The sequence below is a fragment of the Malus domestica genome, chromosome 07, assembly GCF_042453785.1.
Source record: "Malus domestica chromosome 07, GDT2T_hap1".
Classification (NCBI taxonomy): domain Eukaryota; kingdom Viridiplantae; phylum Streptophyta; class Magnoliopsida; order Rosales; family Rosaceae; genus Malus; species Malus domestica.
This window is the reverse complement of record NC_091667.1, coordinates 10647378-10667122: the sequence shown is the minus strand read 5'-3', so window position 1 is coordinate 10667122 and position 19745 is coordinate 10647378. Positions and strand designations below refer to the sequence as shown.

At 37.0% G+C, this 19745-nt stretch overlaps 1 long non-coding RNA gene and 1 pseudogene across 1 annotated transcript; both read left to right on the top strand.

The window, feature by feature from the left end:
- The first annotated feature begins 4252 nt into the window (after positions 1-4252).
- On the top strand, positions 4253-8828 carry LOC103409830 (peptide-N4-(N-acetyl-beta-glucosaminyl)asparagine amidase A-like; annotated as a pseudogene).
- On the top strand, positions 5898-8209 carry LOC139187603 (uncharacterized). The gene is made up of 2 exons (XR_011582701.1): positions 5898-6741; positions 6989-8209. It is a non-coding gene; the product is annotated as an uncharacterized lncRNA (long non-coding RNA).
- Positions 8829-19745: the final 10917 nt, after the last annotated feature.

The following is a 19745-nucleotide window of genomic DNA, read 5'->3' as shown; positions in this document are numbered from 1 at the left end:
AGCCGAATCCCTTTAGTAAACCATTTACTTTGTGAACATTTTTCCATGTTCTTGGATTCACGTTTGGTTTATGTTTTACTTATGGATAATCTTATTGATATTGTCCGAATATGAGTTAATTGAATCATGTTTCTTAATACATGTGACCGATTCAATTAAACACATGATTAGGTAGGAATGTGGGAAAGTTAGTTGTCTGGATAAATGCGTACTACGCACACTAACTTTACACCTAAATCACATCTCTACCAATGACTTCAGGTCTCTCCAACCTGATTAAAAGCATTGGCACACTTCTCGTTGTATGAATGGTACTGAATCACCATTTAAAGGACCTTAAATTCTCCCTGACATTGAGTTTTTAAGGATATTCGAGATGACAATGATCATAAATGAACCACTGAACAAAATATAGTGGAATACCTTTGCACCACCTCCAAAAATGAGCCTGAAGCTTTGATTTGGGTCTAATGGGTTGTCTCACAACTGGGAACACACCACATGTGGCCGACCTGGAGCTGGGTGATTGAGCAGTTTACTTGTTTTGGGACGACCTTTTGGGACACTTAGGTCGAACAATGATGCTATAATGTATCTCCTTACCCGAAGTAAGGATCTTGGGCCTATAAGCACACTTTGCCAAAACTCGCTCGTTTTGGGAAATTTGATTTCTCAATCATCCCTAGCAAAGACACAAAACGACTCCTCTTTTCACAATGGATTCAAGGGAATATATATGGACTAATCCAACCAAAATGCGGACCATATAAATACTTATGGTTTTGGTTGATGAATTGACAAACTAGTCACATGTTTGTCCACAAACATTATTGCTAAACCTTATGGCCGATTAAGGGTTCACCACCCTACTTATCCCTTAAGGTTCGGGAGACTAGATAATACTTGAGAGTTTATATCGATGGTTTTCGATAAAGTATTGCATGTATTTTGGGTTTATAATTGAACATTGAATTCCCATGTTCACCTTAAAGAGCATCGCTTAGTGAACATAAATCGCAATTTAAATGATCACCCAAATTTTGGTAAGCGTACCAAGTTTTCGGTTTCTGCCTAGGGCTATGCAATCCTTGTACGCAGTTATGTTGGTCCGCCTTGAGGCCCATTGCCACCCAACCTATATGACGTTACAGTTGGTTACTGGGTACGATCCTGACGATTTTCATATTTACGCATTTGGGTGTGCATTCTATATGCCAAGTTGCACCGCCGCAACGTACTAGCATGGGTCCTCAAAGAAGGATGTGTATCTTTTATCGATCATGATTCTCCTTCACACTAGCTCTTTTCGAGCCCTTGCATGTGATCTCTTTACCACTTATTTGCGGGTTGTCACTTTAATGAGACAGTCTTCCCGTCGTTAGGGGAAGATAAGAATGTCAACGTTCCTGTAGAATGGCGCGAATTTGCGTGGACGTTGCCCACTATGTCTCATCTCAATCCCCGTACCGTACAAGTGTGATAAGCAAATGCGATAAATTCTTGATTTCAGAATGTTGCTCTAGACGTATTCCTCTGATCTAGCTAAAGTGACGAGATCATATACCAGCTGCAAACATGCCTGTATGGATAGACGTACTTAACGGACGTCGAGTCAACATCCCTGGAGGGTATGCCGCCCATGTTGGACGATTTAGACGCCCCTATTGGACGGTCTAGTACATTGGCGGATAGCCAATTAATCTGTCTTGGCCTGGAGCATGACAGATCACTCGGTTCGTAGGATTCACTTCCCTAGAAGAGGAAGGCAAGTTACAAAATGAATCTACACTTGATCGTTGTCTCAAATCATTTCCATTTCATGAGATTAATCCGGATTTCTCTCGAGACTTAAAGTTCTTGGTCCAGTATACTAGTTTGGATGAGCTAAATGGAATTGAAATGAGATTATCATCGATGATGTTTTCACTTATATGGTAGCTACCGATATAAATGAAAAGCAACGATATTGAACCGTGTTCCGTTGATTAAGTGACAATGTAGAACTGATTGGACAACCGAAATTACAATCCAGCTCAAATTCTTTACCTAAGTGTATTTGGACCTGTCGTTCCTACACTGCCTAAGGTAACTTTATTGTGTTACAAGTGGGAAAGGAAGCGTTATGAGATGAATGAAATAGTGCGATATGATGCACGTCTTACGATGCAAGATTTCTCTCAAACGTCCTATGATTAACAACAACATTATGAAATGTGGTTAGTGTTTTCTCCATAGGGATATATAAATACAGAGATTTACATGTAAGTTCTCGAAGAATTACATGGACTAGTTCAAATAGTTCCAAACCATGGAACACCCTCTTAACTTGTTTTGAGGTGTTCACTTATGGATTGAAAAATTCGACGGATGTGGTATACTCGTCTAAGTGATTATTTGACCAGTCAGGGATATGAATTATGCCCTTGCGTGTTAAAATATGAAGTTTTATTCCAAATTGCTAGAGTTATAGTTTATGTCATTAACACGAATCTCACTAAGACTCTAGAAGAGTTTGAGAAAACTACCTCGCACCTGAAGATGGAATTTGAGATGAAGGATCTTGGGAAAACTCGTTTATGCCTTGACTTGAAGTTGAAGCATTGTTCTGACGGTATTTTGGTTTACCAGTTGAACTACACCCCGAATGTGTCACTTTTGAGTATACCTTTGATCGTCCATATGTTATATGCAAATGAGACCCTTGAAGAGGTTATGGAATCCAAAATTCCATATCTAAAGTTCAACTTTGCGCTTTGTTGTACTTAGCTCATTGTATTTAGATAGGACATCTTCTTCGCTGTTGATCTTGGTAAAGATGCAGCACCGCGCCTACACGCATCCACTGAATTAGTATTAAAGACGTACCCTGAATGCACTACGAGGGCAAATCCTAATGCATCTCGAGCAGATCCAACCCCCTAATCCTTGGAATGATGCTTGCCTTGTTGTTATGCTGACGCAGGTTACTTATCAAACCTGCACAAGGCAAAATCCCCAAATGGTTATGTCTTTACTGTTAGGGATATTGCAATATCTTGGAGGTCCACGATATGACCTTAGTTGTGAAATCTTCGAATTGTTCCAAGACTCACCTCGCTTCACTGCGCCACAAGTGAGACATGGTTAGGAGTTCTTGTTGAGCATATTCGAAGTACTTGCTATGTTTTCATCCATCGTTGTGTCCTAATAATGATCCATGAAGATTATGCCGCATGTATCCACCCGACCAAGCCATGATACATCAACGAAGTCAACACCAAGACATATTGCGTCTACATCTACATTAGTAAAGCATCAGGAGATTGAAGTCATGCAAGCCGATCCCAGACAACCTTGCTGACCTCTAAACGACGTCACTGCCGAAGTCAACCTTTCAGAAGCTTGTCCGAGGATTAGGTATGCCTAACTATCTATGCAATGCTTGTAGTTCTCATTTGGAAGTTATGTCAAACTCAGGGGGAGTATCTAGAAGTATACTCACTTGATCTTAATATACTCTTTTCCCCTACGATTAGGAGCATTTTTCCTACTGGATTTTTGCTACCTAACTAGGTTTTAATGAGGCACCCATCCTATGTTGATCATACCTTTGTGAGCTCTTCTACTTGCGTCCAAAAGACGTATAGTTTTTGACTTAATGCAACTTCTCACTTTTATCCTTAGCCTATGGGTTTTCTCCTACCTTAGGTTTTACTATAGCGAGGTTTTTTGAGTTTTACTTTTTATACATTCTTCCGTTGATTTGAGATTCGCATTCGCTCATTATGCCAACGACTTCATTAACTGTACTTACTTTATCGTTGAAGACCTGATGCACCATTTACTTGAGTATTTACACACTCAAGGGGGAGTGTTGCAGTCCTATTAGATTATGAATGTAATTGTGTAAATCCTAGTATATCTTGGAATATCGCTTATATTCATATTAGGAGTAGATTACCTATTAAATGTTGTAATCCTAAAGGAAAAGGTTTTTATCTATCCTACTACTATAAATAAAGGCACAATGAGGTGGAATAGAGGACATCCACAATTACACATCTCTTTCATTCTCTCTACCTATTGCCGCACCCCTCTCTAAGACCTCCATAATTGTTCAGTAAATTATGCCTACAACAGTCTTAATATAAAATCAGGTATTAAAAGTATATTCTACATGTAATTTTTTTTATATAATTTTTCTCTTCTACTAAAATAATTTTCTCTTCTTTATGTTTTGGAAAATAATGACGAAAAAAAGAAAGAATGAGGAATGGGAAAGAAGCCAAAAACCAGAGATTTGAATTGGATTCCGCCAACGCCAATGAGAGGTGATGCAAGAGTACGTGAGGCCACGTCCTAATTTATTAAATGTTTTGCCAAGAAGCCCATGTTCCATGTTATTCTCTCTTTTTTGTCAACGCATTTGGTACTTATTAATTAATTTGTTAACAGTAATACTATTCTTATGTATTTATATCATATTGATATACCATCTTATGTGGTATCTAATGTGATTGTCCACTTCATTTAAATTAATCAAAATTATATTTAAATTAAAAATCATTTAATAAACCAATAATTAAAAAAAAATAAATAAATAAATGTTGATTATGGCATACGAGAAGTCTTCTCCTTCCTTCATTCCCCGTTCAATCCTGCTTTTCTCCCATTTCTTCTTCCATTACCGAATCAAAGAACTTGTTGGAACGATCTTCCATTTTTTTCCTTGGTGGGGTACTGTCTCTGCTCTGTGAATAGCTCTGGTGTGGTGAGTCTGATTAGTGGACTACCAATGATCGGATTTTCGGGGTTTGGCTCAACGGCGTTGAGCTTCTCAGGAGCTGTACGACTGAGCCAATGCAGAATGGGATTGTTTGGAGTGTCAAGAAGGACATCACAAGGTACTATTCTTTGCTTCAGAACAATCAAATTATCTTGGGAATTTGGTAGATAAAACATACACAGGGATACCATGTGAATATTAGCAACCATTTTTACCCTGCTGAGAAGAATTTGAATTATAACTACGAGCAAAATTTGGGAAATTTGGATTTTGGGTACCATTATTGGGCGGATTTGATCTTGCCAATTTCGAGAAATCTGCCTTTAAATGATGATGCTTTATGGTTTGAAATCCAAAATTTGACTGATACATAGTTGAAGCAATTTAAGATTCCACATAATGCTTATAGGGCTGTGTTGGAGGTATATGTTTCATTTCATGAGAATGATGAGTTTTGGTATTCAAATACTCTGAATGAGTACATTACTGCAAACAATCTTAGAGGTACTCCTGGAAACGGGTCTTTTAGAGAGGTTATGGTGAGTTTAGATGGTAAGGTTGTTGGTGTTATCTGGCCTTTTACAGTGATTTTCACTGGAAGGTTCGATCCACTCCTGTGGAGTCTAATTACTGCAATTGGCTCATGAATCTCCTTTCTTATGATATTGAAATCACACATTTTTTAGGGAAGAGCCACAAGTTTGGTTTTAGTGTCACAAATGCCTTGAATGTTTGGTTCGTTGACGCGAATTTGCATCTTTGGTTGGACAAGCAGAGCACGAAAACTAAAGGAGAGCTTTTGAAGCATAGTAGCTTGCCCCTTGTTGTTTCACTGGTTTTGGATTTCAAGGGTTTAAATGGCACATTTTTGACAAGGGTCGGCAGGTATGTGTTGATAAGTGTAGACATATGATGGATGAAGAAATGGCTGCTGCCATGTCAGCATATATGGTTGGGAATGGTTGTTGCCATGTCAACCTATGTGGTTGAGGTAGTTGTAATTGGATGTAGGTGGTTAGAATCTGATAGTTAGGATCTATTAAGTAGATAAGGAATGGTAGTTTAGTCTTTAAGAAATGTTACTCTATAAAGCTTTGTAATCACACTTTACAATTCATTCAATACAATCAGCACTTTTCTTCTTATCTTTCAGACCTTTCTATTTTCTCTGTAATTTCCTTTTTCTATAAATCTTCATACACAGTTCTTCATTTTCTTCATCTTTACAATGTAGTTAATATGGTATCAGAGCCACCAGGCTCACGCCATGGATTCTGGTGGTTTTTCTTCGTAGTAGTTTACATTTTCTTTTTCTTCCTAGTTTAGTTTCTCTTCAAATTTCCATTAGATTCTTGGGTTGATTTTTTTGCGATTGTTGGGTTAATCTTCGGTGCTCCGTTTTGTTCGCCTTTCACGATGACGCCGTTGAGCTGCGAGAGAACCTCTGCAGTCATGGTCGCTCTCGTTCAAACTCTCCGATTCGATATCTTCGTGTCGCTTCTTGAAGAACTCTTCCTGTGACACCCTCAGATTCTCATACGCAACGCACATCCTTGGTGCCGTTTTTCTTTCATTGAAGCATAAAGACTGCATATTCTTTTAGGTTTCTTGATTTGGGTTTCTTCATCTGCGTTGGTTGATTCAAGATTGGAATTTCAATTCATGGTTGCGGTTTATCAGGTCATTCTTGAACTTTTATGCATCGTTGGTGTTTGATGAATTGCTGCAATGAGTTTTTGTTCTTCCGCTGACATTGTTGAAGATTTATGGTGCTTCTCTGTGATTTGGTGACGGCAAGGAAAGTAGATGGAATGTCGCTGACCTTACCACCGCTGAGCGCCGTCTCTGGGTGCTTATGCCGTTCAAAACCTTCTGTTATCTGCAATCCATACATGGCTACGATAGGTTGACTTTGATCTGATCCTTTCGCCGGAAGCAATGGCTGCTGTGATCTTTGTTAGCGAGAGAATTCAATGGTGAGATTTTTCTGGGTTTTCAGAATTTGTTACGGCTGAGGATTGAAATTGATGGGTTTTGCTCAGAATTATTATGTGAAGGATATGCAGACTTTGAAAACAAGGCCGATGGCATCTTTCTGCAATCTTGATTGCACATTATTTGTTTGACGAAATGTCAAAGAGTGCTTTTGTTGTTATCTGTTTGACGAAATGTCAAAGAGTGGTTTTGTTGATTTCTTGGCTTTACTATTGTCTACATATCCAGAAGGCAGCGGTTTATCATCAATTGTTCGTCCTAAGGCTTCATTCGATCAGAATCCATCATATGGTCGATGATTTCTGGTGTTTCTCTGGGCGTTTTTGGATCAAGAACTGAAGATTCAGGTTTCATCTTTCTTTATGCACTCCAACTGTTTGTTTGATTGTCTCAGTGAGGAATTCTTGGTGTTGTTTGCATATCAGCTCTCTGTGCTTCTCTGGTGTTGTTTGATCCATGTTCTGTTCAGTGGTGGAGTTGCCAATTCTCTGCAAAAGTGTATGATTCATTGATTTTGTGAAGTAGTTGATTGATTTCTTTGAGGCACAAAGCCATTATTCTTTGTTTGCGGCACGAAGCCATTTCAAGTTTGTTTCTTTGGGCATGAAGCCATTTCAAGATAGTTAGTTGTTTGGGCACGAAGCCATTTCAAGTTTGTTTGTTTGCGGCATGAAGCCATTACTATTTGTTTGCGGCATGAAGCCATTTTTCTGTATAGATTAGTTGATTGAAGTTTGTGGGCACAAAGCCAAGTTTTCTGTCAAGATTAGTTGATTAGAGTTGTAGCTGTTGAACGACTTGGTTTGCAGGGGATTGTAAAATTCTTCATCTACTGCTGGCATTATTTGTTGGGCAAGTGACATCTTTCGGTGGAGAAGCTATTTTCCTATTTGTCACGAAAAGATTGATTGTGCAATTGAGAGGGCTGCTGGTCTTTAGGCTGATGAGATTCAGAAGTTTGAGAACCTTGGGTATGTAATGAGTAGTAGTAGGCACCAGAGAATGAATGCCATTTGTATTAGAAAGGAAAACCAGGTTTACAGTGCTGAGGATAAGCGGGCTTTGGTCATGTTCAACTACGAGGAGAACGCTAAGCGCGAGCACAAGGTCATGGCAGATTTGCAGTAGCTGGTTCAGCTTTCTTTAGACATTGCTGCAATCTCAAGCTTGGTAAACCCAGCTGAGATTGAGGGGGAATGATAAGTGTAAACATATGATGGATGAAGCAATGGCTGCTGCCATGTCAGCATATATGGTTGGGAATGGTTGCTGCTATGTCAACCTATGTGGTTGAGGTAGTTGTAATTGGATGTAGGTGGTTAGAATCTGATAGTTAGGATCTATTAACTAGATAAGGAAAGGTAGTTTAGTCTTTAAGAAATGTTACTCTATAAAGCTTTGTAATTACACTTTACAATTCATTCAATACAATCAGCACTTTTCTTCTTATCTTTCAGACCTTTCTATTTTCTCTGTAATTTCCTTTTTCTATAAATCTTCATACACAGTTCTTCATTTTCTGCCATGTCAGCAGCCATTGCTTTATCCATCATATGTCTACACTTATCATGTGTCATCAACTGGATGGGTGAAGTCCTCTTATGGGAATATCACAACTGATACAATTCAAGACCTTTATAACAGTAATACAATGGTCATGAAGAAGATGGCAATACGTAGATAGTGAATCAGACCATCCATTTCAACGATACAGTTCATATCAGGCCGCCATCCTCCATTATCCACTCAATGTCATCAAACAAAAAATTTCCTCTTTACTTGTACATTGACTTCTTGGAACAAGCAAAAGAAACATATAAGTACATTACAAATGTCGAATTGGGATTTCTGTTATGCACAGTTTATGTCGACCGTTTGCCTTGGCTTAGGTGGTAACTATAAAATGTGCCCGCGCTTCGCTGCGGGGATTGAATGTGTTAGTTGCAACATAACAAAGCTTCAATCCAGTACTTTTGAATATTTTGACTAATTGATCGAAAAGAAAACAGAACAAATATGGCTGCATATGTGTTAACTCTTGTAAATATGCCATCTGTTTACTGAAGAATTGTTGAGCTCTTATGAAGACTACATTACCATTTCTAGAATCCTGAAGACACGAATATGAAATGCAAGCACAATTTAAATGACTCCGCTTTCAGTACAACAAGAATTAGAAGAGTAACATTTCTGCATACCGGCTGTTGTTACAAAATATTTGAAATCTATGTTTAGAAGAAATATGATCCAAATCCACAAAAACTCAAACTGTAAAACGAAATTGCTTTCATTTTCCCTTCCATTGCTTAGTAGAGCTATGCATATTGTACATACTACAACCTTCATTCCAGTATGTGTATTGTTGACCCTAAATAAATAGAAAAAAAAACCATAAGAACTACAGATATAACATTATACTATGTGATGTAAATAAATATTTAATTAATAACAACAAAAAAATTATATGCAACCTTTCAATGTTTACTTGGACATAATTTCCATGCATAATAGGATAACTTATATTTCCAATCTCAGACTCTTTGTACAACGGGTTTGGATGGCCACCTTGACTGAGTCCCAATAACAAAGCCATGTTTTCTTACAATAGGTAATATTTGTTCAATAGCTAACACAAAAGCCATTCAAATCTAGCAATAAGACAAAATGCACAACTTACATTAGTATGGGGGGAAATAGGATATTGGTTAGCAGGCATGCAAATTTGAACTCCTTGTGTAAGATGAGAATGCTAAATCCCAAAGAATAAAAGTAATTACAATTACAAAGAGTAATTATAGTAATTATAATGACAATGATTATTAACTAAGAAAAAAGATAAAAAGAAGATCAATATATTTATCGCATACCTTCACAACGACATTACTCTCTTGTGTTGCAACTATGTGATCACTTCTACAAGGAGGTGGACCATCAATATGGCATATTGCATCACTTTCTATGGATTTCTACAAAAGTTGCAAGTGAAACATGTTATGATTTATCAACTTATTAGTTATATAAAACAAATATGTTTGTTACATGTGTTCCTTCCTCATATGTATTGTCCTTACGATATGTAATCTTTTTTTTTTCGTTTTTGTCTTCTTTTGATTACTTGCTCAGCCTTGGTTTGTTTCCTTTTAGATGGTGGACGACCTTTACCTCTAGCCGACAATGGCGTAAGTATACGCTGACTTGGGTTAGGAAGAGGATCAGAGTTCATAGCAACAGGTGACTGTGGTGTTGGTTGAGTGCTACTAGCCGCTTCGTCATGTTTACATATTTGCTCCTTTAGTTTATGCATCCATCTCACCACAAGCATACACTTATCATCAGAATCATTGGCTAATTCCTTAATGTCATAAAAGGTTTTCTTCATCTTATCAGATCTTTGTGCTTCAGGTGTAGCAACCCAATTACTGTAACTTATCTTATGTGGCATCTATTCACATCCTTCCTCCATCTCCGAATGATATACTTATTTGGCATAAAGTCAATGTCATGATGACCTAAAACATAAAGTGCGTGTCTACATAATATGCCTTTAAACTCAAACTTGCAACAATTGCAATTAACTTCAATCTCACGCTTATTAAACTGGACCTTGAAATTGACAGTCTTCTTTTTGTTCTCCTTGATCAGAATACGTTTAGCTATTTGGTACTCCAAAATTGCATTATCAGTTTCAACTGAAACCCTGTCACAATACATTATACTTGTCAATTCCTTTTGGAACTCCTTGAATTTTGAAATCATGTAAACAACTTGAACTTGTTTTTCCATGTCATAGTGAGTTGCACAACGAACATTTGAAGATAAACAATCAGAATCTGCAGAGGCCTCTTTTAGCACCTTACTCTTGAATGCATTCTCATATTGCTCCACAAATTGTTTTAAAGTAGTCTTGAGTTCACGTGGCCATCAAAAAATGCATTCATGCTATCGCTCCTTTGTGTCGTTGACATTCCAGACTAAAATTTATTTTTCACATACTCAAGCACCCAATGATGTCTCTCTGCATACAAGCTTCTTAACCATTTACGTGCTTGTTTTTTAAACTTATATTTTCCAATCATCTCATCCCAACGTTCTTCAAAATCTTCAGAAGTCATTGAGTCATAAACAATGTTATCTAACGAAGAGCTCATGGACTCATATTCCTTATAACTTTTGAGCTTATCAGGAACCTTTTTCATTATATGCCACAAGCACAACCGATGTCTAGTATTAGGAAAAACAACTTCAATCACTTTTTCATAGCTTTGTCTTGATCTATAATTATTCCACTTGGAGCATGACCAGACATGCAAGCAAGCCAAGTCTTAAACAACCAAATAAAGGAGTCAGTATCTTCCCTTGAAATCAATCCACATCCCAATAAAATTGATTGCCCGTGATGATTAACCCCCACAAATGGACCAAATGGCATATCATACTTATTAGTCAAGTACATTGTGTCAAATGTTACAACATCACCGAACTCTTCATATGTTGCCCTACTTCTTGCATCTGCCCAAAATACATTTCTTAAATGACCTTTTTTGTCTAAATCAATTTCTTAGAAGAAATTTGCATTCTAAGCGTGCATGCTTACAAAGCAGTTTTGAACTGCAGTGGCATCCCTGAAGGAAATTTTGTGAAATGCATGTTCATTTGAGCAACATCTATGACATGCAATTAACAATTAAAGGCGGAATCATGCTTGTATGCACTAAAAAAAAAAACATTACCCATGAAATTCAAAGCCTAGTAGAAGGGTGAACCAAGACTCAACTCAAGAACAAAGTGAGTTGAGAAATCTTATACCTTTGTTGATTCCTCTTTGCATATGCAAAGGCTAATCACCCAAGGAGAGGGCCTTCATTCCTTACTTCTTAACTCCATGGATTTCTTGGATGAGGATGGTTGAAAGGATTCTCCAAGTTCCCAAAGTTGAGAACCTCTAATTTTTCCACACCAAGGAGAGTCTCGAAGAAGAGATGAGTGATCTTGGAGGAGGGAAGATTGCTAGCTAATCTCCTCCAAGGGGGCCGGCCTCTTAGAGAGAAAGGGAGAGACATTGTATTCTCATCTTTTCTCCAAAAGAAAACCCTAATGAAGAAAAGGCTATAAAGTCATATTTATACCTACCTTCATTGGAGTGGCAAACTTGTAATAAGTCCAAAACCCACTCCTTTATCAATATGGCCGGCCATAGGGTTTTATTGGGCTGTTTGGGCCTTTGTGAATTATTAGTCATTAAGTTGTCATACAACTTAAGTCAATGGGCTTGAATGAACTAACCCGTGGTCTTTAACGAACTTTATTCGTTTGATTAATTAACATATTAATTAATCCTTGCCATAAATAATTAAACCATTTAATTATCCTTACTCATCTCCGTTGTTTCTTCAATCTCTACCTTACACGATGTACGGTCCATTAGGTTCCTTTTAGTGAGGCAGTAGGCGATTAGAACTCTTTCAAATCGATTGTGAATTGAAACTTACTTTCAATTATCCCTTTAGTGATTATACATGTTTAGGGCTTCCACAAATCATGAGTGACACCTAGCAGTATGTCATGGTTACCCAAGCTAATCAGAAGAGGTGGAGAACTTATTCAGTTTAGGATTACAATGTAATGCGGTCTTTCTCTAATACAATACTCTTGACCACATTGCTTGGTTTGATAGTTTATTCATGTCTACTATCCAATGCGATTCATTTACTTATATGATTACCTTGAATGTGATTTGGAACGACTTCCTTAAATTTCATTCATACTCTAGCCAGAGATTCTTAATCATATCATAGAGTATTCTCCCTCAAACAGTTTGAAGGTTAGAGATCCCTTGTTGCGCATTCACTTGCTTCCATGGCTAAGTGGCTTAACCCCAACTATGTCGTGGACACCCTCGGATGGAGTGACTTTGACATAGTCAAAGATCAAGGACCTAATCACAAGACAACTATGATGCCTCAGGTTAAAGGACTACTTTGCATTATCCCAACCATGAGTTCTCATGTGACATGAGTATGAGAACTTCTTGTTGATCGCGTTCAGTGAACTCATTCTCTATTGAGCACCTACGTACTTGTCTTGGTGTCAGTCACAGCAATGACTTGAGACCAGTCATTCTCCCTAAGAGAAGACATAGCACATACTGATCTTAACGGACTGTCAATGCCCAATTGGCAATTCTATGATCAGGAACCTTTAGGATATGTATACGAAAGAGAATGGTCTCATGAATCTAACTTCTTTAGATCGCATTCTCCCAATTACATCTTTCTTGGACTTATCGTTTAAGCGTATAACATTTATATGAGACAGCTTCAAACAATAATCTTTGCCCTTTAAATTAAACTATATTAGTTTAACATGTGAAATGTCGGTAAAGTATCATCATATGATTGGTTTTAGGGCACATTTCCAACAATCTCCCACTTGCACTAGAGCCAATTAGCTTGGTCATCAATGATGATACCTCTTTTGTAGTCATTTCAAAAATGGTTGAGTAGTAGGCCTAGACAATGGATATCTATATGTTATCCATAGAAGAAACCTTGAGAATAACGACGTCACCATTATACATGATTCTTAATCATGTGGTTTAGTCTCTAATTTGAGTTCGGATTATGATGAGACCTTGATTCCCTGGCTTGAGCTATCGCCCCATTAGTGTTGTAGTGTCGGTACACTAGAGACACTTTCTGGTTGGAACCGAATAGAGAGTTTATGAATGAACTTTCTCATCCAAACAACATTGTTGTAAGCTTCTATATGGCAATATATTTTGCATTCACAATGGAACACACTAAAGTCATTACTTTTAATGTTTCCATCCAAATATCTCTTTAGTCATAATAAAAAGATATATGATTATCTCTTCATTCATAATGAAGAAACATTAAAGAGATATTTACGCTTACATAAAGGATTCATAATCTAATATATTTACGCTTCCATTACGTTACTCTAATTCTTCCTCATTCTTTGAGGAATATATCCTTTAGTATTTCTTAAATACTTAAGGACTCATTTAACAGTTGCCATGGTTCTGATCCTAGGCTTGCATTGATATCGTCTTGTACCGATCTTGGTACAACTCATATCAACGTTTTTCATACAATATGAAATACATAAATCACCTTTCTGCGTATACATAAAGGATTCTATTTACACATTATTTCTTTGGGAGTCAAAGGCTACGTTCCCTTTGAGAAGAGCTACCTTCTAGTTTCACTAGAGTTGTTCTTCTGATTGAAGTTTATCATCATATGAGAAACTTCCTAGCATCTTTTTGTAAACACGAAAATTCCTGCGATGAACGAGACAAGAACACGTGTACAAAATTATATTTGTATTGATGATTTAGGGGTTACAATCTCTTCTACAAATTTAGCCTCTGATTCTATCTTTGTAATGGGTGGATTTGATGTTGTTAATCCAAAGGGCCGTCGGGGCTTGATCTTGGGATAAACAGTTGTGCGGATTTGTTGACGTCGCTGATCCAAAGGGTCGTCAGGGCTTGATCTAGGGATTAACGAATGATGAATGATGGACACTTTCTTCAAGGGCCGTCGGGGCTTGATCTTGAATTAGTGGAAGTTCTTCAAGGGCCGTTGGGGCTTGATTTTGAATAAGGATTTGACGAAGAACGAAGAGAGCTTTCTTGATCCTTCGGGATTTGCTTGGGAGCTTTGGAGTTTCAAAGCTTCAAGGTTTTGGTGTGAGGTGAATTGGTTATGAATTGGTGTCCCCAAAATAAATGCCTTGGCCTCCTATTTATAGAATTCCAAAACTTGATTTTTTGGATTTAAATAATCAGATGAAATAAATCATTTTTGCCAGGTGTTGACATGTGTCCTGCTTGATGACTTTTCTGATTTATTTTGATTTTTTGTTTAGTCACATGCTATGTGTAAAATTTAAGTGACATATGAACGTTGAAATTTTAATTATTGATCAACATTTATTTCACCAAAATTTCGATGTCTACAAATGCCCCCACTTCAAGGTGCATCGTATACATGTGCTTGTCACATGTAGAAGATGCGTTTTGAAGTCCCTTACTGCAGATGTTGATCCAAGGGCCGTTGAGGCTTGATCTTGAACTGGGTTGGTAATTTCTTCAAGGGTTGTCGGGGCTTGATCTTGAATTTGGCTGGAAGATTTTCTAGTTTCCTCCAATTGTTGATTTTCCACAGGCTTAATCTTGAACTGGGCTGGAGGGTTTTCTCGTTTCCTCCAAAGGACTTTCCACAGACTTAATCTTGAACTAGATTTGATTCAAGGGTGTTGGACACTTGATCTTGAATCGGACTTGTGATTTCTTTAAGGGCCGTTGAGGCTTGATCTCGAACTTAAACATGACCACGAGCAGTTTCAGGACATGCATGCTTTGAAAGATCAAGGAAGTTCGCAACATTTTCATATGAACCTTGAGCAGTTTGGTCAACGGTATGATCTTCAAGATTGATGGGCTCTTCTTCCAGTTGGTGACTTGATCTTTAAGGATTATCGAGACTTTGTTCTTCGGTCATAGTGCCAGCGAAAGGTTGTTGAAGCTTCTCAAGCTCTTTGATTATAGCAACGATGGCAGGCTTGGATTTGACTTAGACCCCTCCGTCTGGATTATGCAGTTTGGTCGAGAAGGGTGTCCTGCCATAATGATTTGTTCCAGCTCATCATGCTGCATTATTCTCTGCTTGTTTCTTTCGCCTAACCGAAGTGGTGCGCAACCCTTTGCCTTTAAATGGTCCTTCAGAGCATCACTTTTCAGCCACTCATCCATGCTTGGCAGCTTCAGTGTAAAGAGCCAACACCATATCAACTGTTTTGAAATATTTGCTGAGGAAATTCGAGATCCATCAACAGTTGAAGATGAGCACTCGAGAGCAACGCTAGGTAAGCAACCAGGCAAAGGTTCCGGGCAATCAGTTCCTGATCGGACGTTTAATTTCAGGTTCCGACTGATTGCTTCCTTTCTCCTTGTTCTGCATGAAGGGAAATCTATGAGATTCATGTATGGGATTTCTAAATGACTATCATGCATATACAAATCAAATTTAATATACGAAAGCAGCGGATGCATTTATAACATATTATCAAAGCTATAGTCATGCAAATCCCCTTCAAGGTTAATAGGTTTATATATAATGCATCAAATAAAATTTTAGAGAAAAGAACAAAGTGAAGGTTTAGTCTTATACCTCTTGATCTAGACTTGAGACCAAGGATGGACCACCTCCAAGCCCTTTGTTCCTTGAACTCCTTGAGCCTAGCTTCCCTCCTTGCCTCCACCACTTTGTTAGAATGAGTGCTCCTAGGTTCTCTTCAAGTTTCCAAAGTAGGAAACCTCTAAAGATCCTCACCCACTAGTGTAGTGAGAAGGATGAAGGAATAACCAAAGGGTGAAAGATATGTTAGTAAAATCACCCCAAGGTGGCCGACCTTTGTGTAGTTCTTAGAGAGATATTCTTTTACCTCTTTGTTGTTTTTAACCACACAAAAACCCTAAGGAAAATATCACTATAAAGTTCCTTATATAGACAAAAGAAACCTAGCCAACAACTTGACTAAATATCTCACCATTTCCACCAAAAGTGGCCGGCCTCTTTGTTGTTTGTTTGGGCTTTGGGCTTTTATTATTTCAAGTCATCCAATGCTTGAATAAAAGCCCAATGGGTTTAGGCCCAATGGGCCCAATTAAACCCGAACGTTTCTTTAAGCCCAAAAACGATCTTTATCGCTTTTATGATTTCTTTAGACTTTCTAAATTAATCACAACACTTAATTAATCCAATTAATTATTTCCTTCATCCATTAGTTACTCACTACAATAGTGTATTGGTGAACAATCTTTTAGGTTCTAATTAGCAAGGCAGTGAGGTGATTGGCATCAATCCAATTGATTATATTTAATTCAATCACTTAGTGAATTAAAACTTCATTTTAATTCACCTTTCTTCTTTGACGACTACATTTAATCATCTAGAAGAACTCACAAGCTATGAGTGACATCTAACCATATGTCATAGCTACCCAAGCTAATGTAGAAGTTTATTCGGAGAACCTATTCAGTTGGAATTACAATGTAATTCGATCCTTCTCTAAAACAATACTCTCAATCACATTATTAGGGTATGGATATATTATGTCAAACCCCTAATGTGATTATTCCTTCTTATATGATTCAATTGAGTCGTATAGGAACGCTTTCCTATATTACGCTCGATACTTCGGCCGAAGATTCCCGAATCATATCTTAGAGTATTCTTCCTCTCTTATCGAGGATTAGAGATTCCTTGTTGCGCATACACTTGCCTTCATGACTAAGTGGCTTAACCCCAACTATGTCGTTGACATTCTGATAGAGTGACTTTTGACATAATCAAAGATCAAGCACTTAATCACAAGACAACGACGATGCCTCAGGTCAAAGGACTACTTACATTATTCCAACCATTAGAGTTACTTGCTTGACATGTGAGTAGACCTCCACGCAAGTACTCTCGTTCGATTGTGTTCAGTGAACTCATTCCCTTAATGAGAACCTACATACTTGTCTTAGTGTCACAACACGAATGGGATGAGACTTTCCATCCTTCCAATTGAAGCGGACACAGTATGTACCGGTCTACGCATTGTCAGTATCCCTCCGACAATCCAATGACCAGGAACCTTTTTGGACATTTGGTTATGTGAAGAAGGTCTCTGTAGTCTAACATCATTAGATTACTTCTTCAATCGATCCATTGTCTATGGATACACTATTTAGGACATATATCGTTTATTGAGATAGTCCTAATTAGAATTTTTGCCATTTGATGTATAAGAGTCATCCATACATCGATTCAATTGTCCTGAAAGGTTTCTTCCAAAGATTAACTTTCAGGGCATATTTCCAACAATCTCCCACTTGCACTAAAGTCAATCACTAGTGTATCTTATACATCTTGTTGAGAGAGTTTATGCTCGTAGGTTAACTTGGTTATGTATTAATCCCTTTTATTATTCAAAAGGGATTTACTTATCAAATGTTTCCAAAACATTTGATGATGTCTCTTTATTGTGTTCGAATACTTTGATGAGACCTTGATTCCATGGCTTGAGCTATCGCCCCATTACGTCGTAGTATCCTACTAACGACCTTATGGTTTGGATTCAATCATTGGTTCTTTAAGAACCCCTTCCATTCAAAACACCTTTTGAAGCAGTTTCTAAAACTATATATCGACATATATTTCGTTTGTATACTTTATACAAATTTTGCTCCAACCTTGAGACCATTGTAGTACAATACTAAAAATTCATTCATATGATTAGTACTTCATCCATTATGAAGTTCCATTTGTTAAAATGGCTTATTTTCACTTTGGTTAACAACCTAAGTGAATGCACGCTTCCAGAGTCCCACTCTGATGTTTCTTTCTTAAAGGCAATAATACTCTATCAGTTGCTTTGGTTCTGATCCTGGGATATAGTAATATCTTAAAGTGATAAACCCCTTTGGTTCTTCACCTTTGGATATCTTCTTCACAAGTCAATACATGTGTCCCTTTTGTGATTTTATGACACATTCATTATAAGGGTTATGAAAGTGACTTCCTATCACATAGGAAAATGCTTTCTTAAATCTTCAACATTTGAGATTTAATTCCCATATAACATTATTGAGATAGCTTTGCTATATTAATAAGTCCAATTTCAAGTCTATACTTCAAAATTGACCATGTCATGTTTTGTCATTTCTCGAGTAACATCTATGTTTTATTAAGTCTTATCAAATAGACTTTATTCATATCTTGTTGCTCAAATTATGACATCACTCCCACTGGCCTTGTTGTAACTTAGCATTCATTCAAAAATAACAATTATATTTTTCTTGATTTGAATGCATATTGCTCCCATTAACTTTAAATGAATCATACACAAAAGAATTCCTTCTCAAGTAATTCCATGAAATGTGTGACTTGCTTTATCAAGTCTATTCATTTAAATTATATGGTGTCATACACCATACTTCAAGTTTTAGTCATACTAAGACCTTTAATGTAGTCATACAAAAATTATCCAAGTCTTTAGTGAAGCATGGCTCCTTCTAAGGATATAGAAACTCAACCATTCCTTCTAGGTCGTTGATATAATTCTTTATCAAAACTACATAGAGCAATATCGTTACATGAGATGTTGAATTTGGTTTGTCTTGTTGTTAAAACCATATGTTGTGACTCATTTTGAAACTATTCCCTTTTGTTTCATCAACTTGTCCATATGCTTAGTTATTTAGCTTGTTCTCTTAAAAGAGAATGATGGACAACTCCCAACATATAACCATTTTATGCTAGGTTGACGAAACCAACATTCAAAGACTATTCTTTAGAATGTCACACAACATAGAATTTTAACGTTTGAAGAGCTTGAGTCCTTTAACAATTAAAATTACAAACTCTTAATAATAGTCAAATACTATTATCCTTTAGACAACTATAAACCAATCATATTCAAGTTTATATCCATTTTCACACCTCCCACTATTTCTCATGACTTTAATGAGAAATCATTTCATACATTCAAAATGTATAAAAGTGGATTATATTGGTAGAAGACATTGTGTAGTAGCTTAAAAAACTTTCAAGCTCATTTGTTTCAATCTTCACTAAGTTAATGTCTTGTTATTAAGTGACTAAAGTCTTTAAACATTTTATAGATTTAGACACTTCTTTCTTGGTTTAATCACTAACACAATTGACATTTTAAAACCTTTTAAAGAATGCCCAATTAGTTGTTCAAAACTACTAATTGTATCAAGAGTGATCTTGATCATTGTGTTTCAAGTGATAACCATATAAGAAACGTTTTTCTTATTACTTATATCATTATAATGTGATCTTCCTTTTCATCAAGAAAGGATTCTCTAGACTTTTGTCAATTCATATAGAACTCATAAGTAGACAAATGGAACCAAATCTAAAGATTCATTGTATCCTTTTATGTC